The sequence below is a fragment of the Octopus bimaculoides genome, chromosome 5 (assembly GCF_046866305.1).
Source record: "Octopus bimaculoides isolate indiv1 chromosome 5, ASM4686630v1, whole genome shotgun sequence".
NCBI lineage: Eukaryota > Metazoa > Mollusca > Cephalopoda > Octopoda > Octopodidae > Octopus > Octopus bimaculoides.
In genome coordinates this window covers 57,915,428-57,921,775 of record NC_142932.1, presented here as the reverse complement: position 1 = coordinate 57,921,775, position 6,348 = coordinate 57,915,428, and the positions used below count along the sequence as shown (strand labels likewise).

At 35.7% G+C, this 6,348-nt stretch overlaps 1 long non-coding RNA gene across 1 annotated transcript; it reads right to left on the bottom strand.

Annotated features, from left to right (window-relative positions):
• Positions 1-350: 350 nt before the first annotated feature.
• LOC106874458 (uncharacterized) lies at positions 351-4,171 on the bottom strand. The gene is made up of 3 exons (XR_001410008.3): positions 3,413-4,171; positions 1,568-1,741; positions 351-756 (listed from the first exon to the last, which is right to left on the bottom strand). It is a non-coding gene; the product is annotated as an uncharacterized LOC106874458 (long non-coding RNA).
• Positions 4,172-6,348: the final 2,177 nt, after the last annotated feature.

Genomic DNA, 6,348 nt, shown 5'->3' with positions numbered 1-6,348 from the left:
TATATATACATGTATGCATGTATGTGCACATTAGCTTTGTTTACACTTTCATCTGTTTACTTATTCATACGGACATTTCTGTGTTTATTTTGTTGCTTGTGTTTCATATTTTTGTAATCGTTCATCGTATTTTGTTTTCTTTTGTATTATTATGTCAGCTGATTTTAATTAATTATGATTAAGCCCTGTACACTGCCATACTGAGGAAATCAATTAATAATTTGCATGGCTTGGAGAAGCAATATTACATTAACAAGCATGAAAACTTAATAACACTAATATTTCAACAGTTGACTAATACAGTTATCGTGCGACGATAATGAACTAATTGTTATTGTGACTAATTACAGTTGATATTATGAGTCAGTCCATCGCAGAGCAGTGATATCCGCGAGGGAATATAAAATAAAATAAAAATAAAATGTATAGATGAGGTGGGAATAGACGTTTAGAAGTTTCATCTCTTCCTCTTGTTATAGCTATTGTCAATATTGTCAGTATCGTCGCTGTTGTTGTTATCATTGTTATTAATAACGTTGCCTTAATGTTATCGCGGAGCTGTTGTTGCTTTTAATGTTTATCTAATTGCTGCTGTTAAACAGTGTGGGGGTGAATTGGCAAAAACACTACGGCAGCTCACTATGATTTTCTTTTCTTTTTATCTCCATTTATTTATTTCATTATTTATTTTCGTACTTCTACCTTCTGCGTTCCAATCCTTCTGGCTTTCATTTAGAATTTGCATTCTTCTGGAGCCTGTAAAGATAACAGTAGAGCAATGCGTGTCAATTCAATCCGCGATAGTGCAGCCTTTGCCTTATGAATCTGGTGCCCTCTCAAGTCACGACGAAATCAACATGACTACATGTGAATATCAAAAGCGAATGATGTAGCGTTAGTATTCGTCTTTGATTTCGCTGATGTTGCATATGTCAACAGGCATTAACGTCACAACAGCTCTTTGTACGCACAAACTCACACACACACACATATATCTATGTATGAATCTTTTATCTTTTAATCATTGACTTGCTTCGGTCACTGGACAGCGGCCATGCTGGGGTAGCTCCTTGAAAGGCTTAGTCGAACAAATCGACTACAGGACATTTTTAAGCGAGGCACTTATTTTATTGGACGTTTTGACGAAGCGCTGGTTACATATACGTAAACAAACAAACACTGGTTGCCAAGCAGTGGTAGGGACAAACAAGCGCACACAAACGCACACATACACTCACAAATGTATCTATTGGACGGGCTTGTTTCTGATGCCAAATCTACTCACTAGGCTTTGGTCGACCTGGGTATATATTACAAGACACTTGCCAGCAGTACCACGCAGTGGGTCTAAACCCAGAACTATATGGTTGAGAATCAATCTTCCTTCCACTCAACCACAACTTGCCAGTGATTCTGTGGATATACTGTAACATACATATTCGTCAAATACGCATTGAGAAAATAAGTACAAGCCTGTAAGATAATTGCAGTTGTGTACGTACACGGCTAAACCTTTGAAGCCTGAACCCTCTCAATTTATGTGCATTATTATAATTTCAATAATTACCTTATTACTGTTGTGATAAATAAGCATATTTTAGCATGATAGTAACTAAAATAAGACTTGAGCAGTGACGTTTCTCACATGCATTATTGGTAGAATTGTTTTCGCTGGCACAGTGAAACTTTAATATTTTCCTTTTTCATGCATTATGACTTATAATATGTAAGTGATGAAAGACTGGAACATTAATTATAAAATGAATTACATGCATGGAAAATAAATATAATATTTGAATAATGTAATACAATATAGGATAAATCAATTAAAAAGCATCTTATACACAGGAATTTAAAATAAAATGCTTTCGTGCATTAGGACATATCTGATTGATGACTGGAAACTGAAGCATCAAGATTGTTCACGAAAATCATTTAAAAATCGAGAGAGTCTCCTTGTTTTTTTATGCCGTAAAACAATACAATTTGAAACTCAATTCGAATGGATTGAATTATAAAGATAAGCGAAATCACTCTAGAACGGAAATAAACTATTCTTCGAAAATAGCCAAAATTATATAATTGCATGTAAAAGAAAATGTCGAAGCATTAATATTTATACATTGAAATTATCTAATTCTCTATATTCTTGTTCCAATATATATATATCAAATGATAAAAATTTACACATGAAAAATAACCACTCAAGGCATTACGGGTAAATATCCATTGATGACGCAATAGCTGAACAGGTTACTCAATAAGTGGGATGTACAATGGCAGAATGGCGTAAATAAAGATGCAGTGACGTAACAGTGACCTCATTCCTTACACTCTTCTATCTAGTCTCCTTGCACTCTCTCTTTCATTCTTTCATTCATTCTCTCTCTCTCTCTCTCTCTCTCTTTTTATTTTTCTCATTTCCCTATTATGACCACCAAACGTCATCAGCACCAAGGCTAAAAATAACCTACGCCACTAACACACACACATTACCAAAATTTAAGTCTACTCCAAGATCCACATCAGCCTGTTTACTGCTGTTTGCCACATCGCACGGGCGAAACTAGGGAGAGAGGAGAAAAAGAAATGAAGAGATTTTCGAAGCCATTAAAAAAAAACGTAGGTTATTTTTAGCCTTGGTGCTGATGACGTTTGGTGGTCATAATAGGGGATTCCTTGTTGCTAGATTACCCATGTTGAAACAAGATTATAAAATTTGTGGGAAAGACATGTTCAATTATTTCGATTATTGACATGGGCATAAATTCGTGAACTCGACCATCGCTGGCTTTGAGTTTGTATGTAAAGAAAAATCACTCAATACCAAAGATAACGTTATTCTAACATAATTGCAAGGCCAAAAATAAAGAAAACAGTATGTTATATTGACATCAGAACATGACTGCCTCTTATCTGATCAATGACAGAAACATCCAGTAAAAATATTTTTTTCATTTTGTTTCTTTTACCATGTTTTCTGTATTAATTCCTATCGTACTAAAGGGTTTTGTATTGAGTTCAAATACAGCTAGAATTGCTTTTGCTCTTCGTCATTGCTAATTCTTCACCAGCGATACAGGGAGTTCGATTCTGTCATTATTCCCGATATTCAACTTCTACTTATAAAAGTTGTAAGCAATTTTTTTGGTTTCGCTTGGAATCCCAGCGTTTTCTATACAGAATGAGCCTCGATCAAGGTCAATACGTAAAACAAGAAAGCCTGTACACCAAGTATCTCTGTTGTATCACCACCGGCATACAGTCGATGATGTTTAAAGACTGAATGTGCATAAATCTATCAGGAAAGAAAGAATTTTTTTTTAAATCATACATGATTCCAATTTAACTAAATATTTATATTGGTCTATTCTATTCTGAAGCCTTATTAATACTTCCGTTAACTGCTTACCTTCTTTTTTATGTAATTTGAATTTCTTTTCCGATTCCTTCCATTCTGACGTGTTTTTGTCCTATTCCTTAAAAGGCGGCGAGCTGGCAGAATCGTTAGCGTGCCGGGCAAAATGCTTATCGGCATTTCGTCTGTCTTTACCTTCTTCATTCATATTGCGCCGAGGTTGAGTTTCATCCTTTCGGGGTCGATAAAACGAGTACCAGTTCAGTACTGGGATGGATTACATCGATTTATCCCCCACCTTCCTCGAAACTGCTGGACTTGGACCACAATTTGAAACCAATATATTCTAACCAAACTTCATCTATTCCATCTACTGTAACCAAATATAATTTAATGAAATCTAACTAGTCTAACTTAAACTACCTTAAATTTATTAGATTGGAGTTGGTTAGCATTCAAAAAGAAAGATTCGGTAGTCTGATGGCTTATATTGTCGTCAAATTTGAAATATTTGAAAATTGATGATTTAAAAGATAAAAACCAATGATTTAGTTTGTCTTATTAAACACGTAATGGTGATGACGTCATAGTAGAATATTTTTCTTGTTTTCAAATTGTCTGAGAAATGAAACAGCCATTTGTGGTATGTCTCTCTTGTGTGTATTAGCTATATACTGCTGAAATTTTAAGAAAGTCATTCTATTATTCTATGGAGCTACACTAAGTTGCTTATATTTAAGCTTGATATTTATATTTTACAGAATATATGATTATATGGTTACATGTCAGTGTTCTGTTTACGGGTAAATTGCTGTTACTTATTTTATAAGATGCAGAAAGACAAACACTCAAATTCATATAAGCATTGTTTCGAAAACTCTCAAGAAGTTGTAAAAACTTCTCCTCTTACAGAATTAATACCTTCCCCAAAGTGAAATATTTTAAATTTGGATTCGAAACTGCATGACCAAACTGTTTACTTCTTCACCTTCTTGCGACATACCTTAATAGGTTTCCTTGTTTTAAAGATTTCTTATGGCTCAATCAAATAGGACATTTATCAAGGCCATCGGATACACTGTAAATCAGCAGGACGAATGCTTGCAAGAGAGTATATTCTGCTGAAAGTATCCAGAGATCAAGTCGTCGTGTTAAACCGATTGTAGGATTAAATTTATAAGTGAGCATGGCAGGACTATGTGTGGAAACAGACGGACATACACTTAGTCGTAACGTAATGTTGTTCCTTAATAAGGCACAAGGCCAGCAATTTCGAGGGACGCATATTAGTCGATACAATGGATAGGATACTTCCCGGTATTTGTTTCGGCTCTTCGCTACATGAGTTCAAATTTCGAGGAGATCAATTTTACCATGCATCGCTACGAGGCCGATAAAATCTGTACCAATATAGTGTCATGGCGGAAATGTAACAAAGTTTGACCGGAAGCGTCGAGTATTTGTTTCGCACCTTTGCATTCTGAGTTTGAATCCTGCTGTAGCTTAGCTTACATGGCTTGTAGATTTAACTCGTCTCCCGATTTAATACTGTCTCCTGATGACTCTGGGTTCTTTAGAAAAGTTCATCCTACAGTAAGCATTTGAGCAATGTCTCCAGTTTAAGAATGCACTTTTCTTTCCTTCCCTACTAGTCTCAGAAGCCCTACAAAGACTCACATTCATTGTCTTTCCTATGACTAAACATTTTAAAGAATACAACGTATTGTAAAAGGGATAAGATGTAGGTTCTTCTTTGATGTTACTTCGAAGTCACGGATATCTTCAAGGTTATTCTTTTTGTTGCCTTATTTATCATTATTGATGATGCTCCTGCCTTTCATGGGTGTACCTTCCGATGCAACAGGGCAGTTACTCAAGCTGTAGGAATGTTTTCTGTCTAAGGATGTTCTTTCCTTCTGAGTCTCTTTTCCACTTTGTTGGTGTGGAACAGAGTTTACAGCTATCTCTCTGTTATATACTCACCACCACTGTTTACGGTCATCTGCATTATTTTTCCAGCTATCAATTAGTATATTCAACAATGACATAGTCTCCTTGATCACGTTACAGAAGCGTTTTGGGGCGAGGACATTCCGCAATCGCTAATCATAGGATTTGTATTGTTATCTAATTTAGCATCATTTTAAACCTTCCAAATGCCGGTGACAAAGATTTGCAATGTCTGTGAGCATTTTCCTGCGTTGATGAAACTCCCGCTCAAACCTCCGACGCCTAAAAGCAAAAAGGTCTTAGTTCTACAGCTATGAACTTTGTGAATCAAAGATCATAGCTGTATATCTAAGCATCTTTGCGCAGCGATTGCAGATGGTTATTGCCCAGAGAGTGCACTCGTGAAACAGTCCTACATTACTTCATAGACGACCCCACCTTACCCCACAAAAGGCAAGATGTTGCTCCAAAACAAAGATTTGCTAAGATAGAAGCATGAGATTGGTTATATGCGCAAATTTGTTCAAATATCGTTATGCTTCGTGTAGAGACCATAAACCCAGCCTCTCATACCGTCAAAAACACTTCGAAAAGTCCATGACTGCAACAAGTAGAACGCAATGTTTCGATAGCCTATTCATGGAACTGTGACGCGAGTTTATTATTTTACCAGCATCCTCGGAAGAAATTAAGTTTGTAATAAATAATTAGCTAAAACATTAATTCAATGAACGTATTTCTTACTCATATTGTCAGGTTGTAATTTAGTGGCATTTATCTCGCATTTATGCGCATTAAGTGCAACTCCCATTCAGATCAACAACGCTTTTTATTCATTTTGATATCGATTAGATAAACTTAACAGTCTAAATTGGTGGGTTAATGAAGTATGCCTTAGTTCTTTCGCATCTTTGTTTTCTAGTTCTGTTGTGGTAGACTTAACACGTCACACAATTTAACACTATCTGGTACTTCGGTTCCCCTAACAGAGTTCACTATTTTTTCTAAGCATTTTAGCCAGATAAGCTGGACGCAACTTA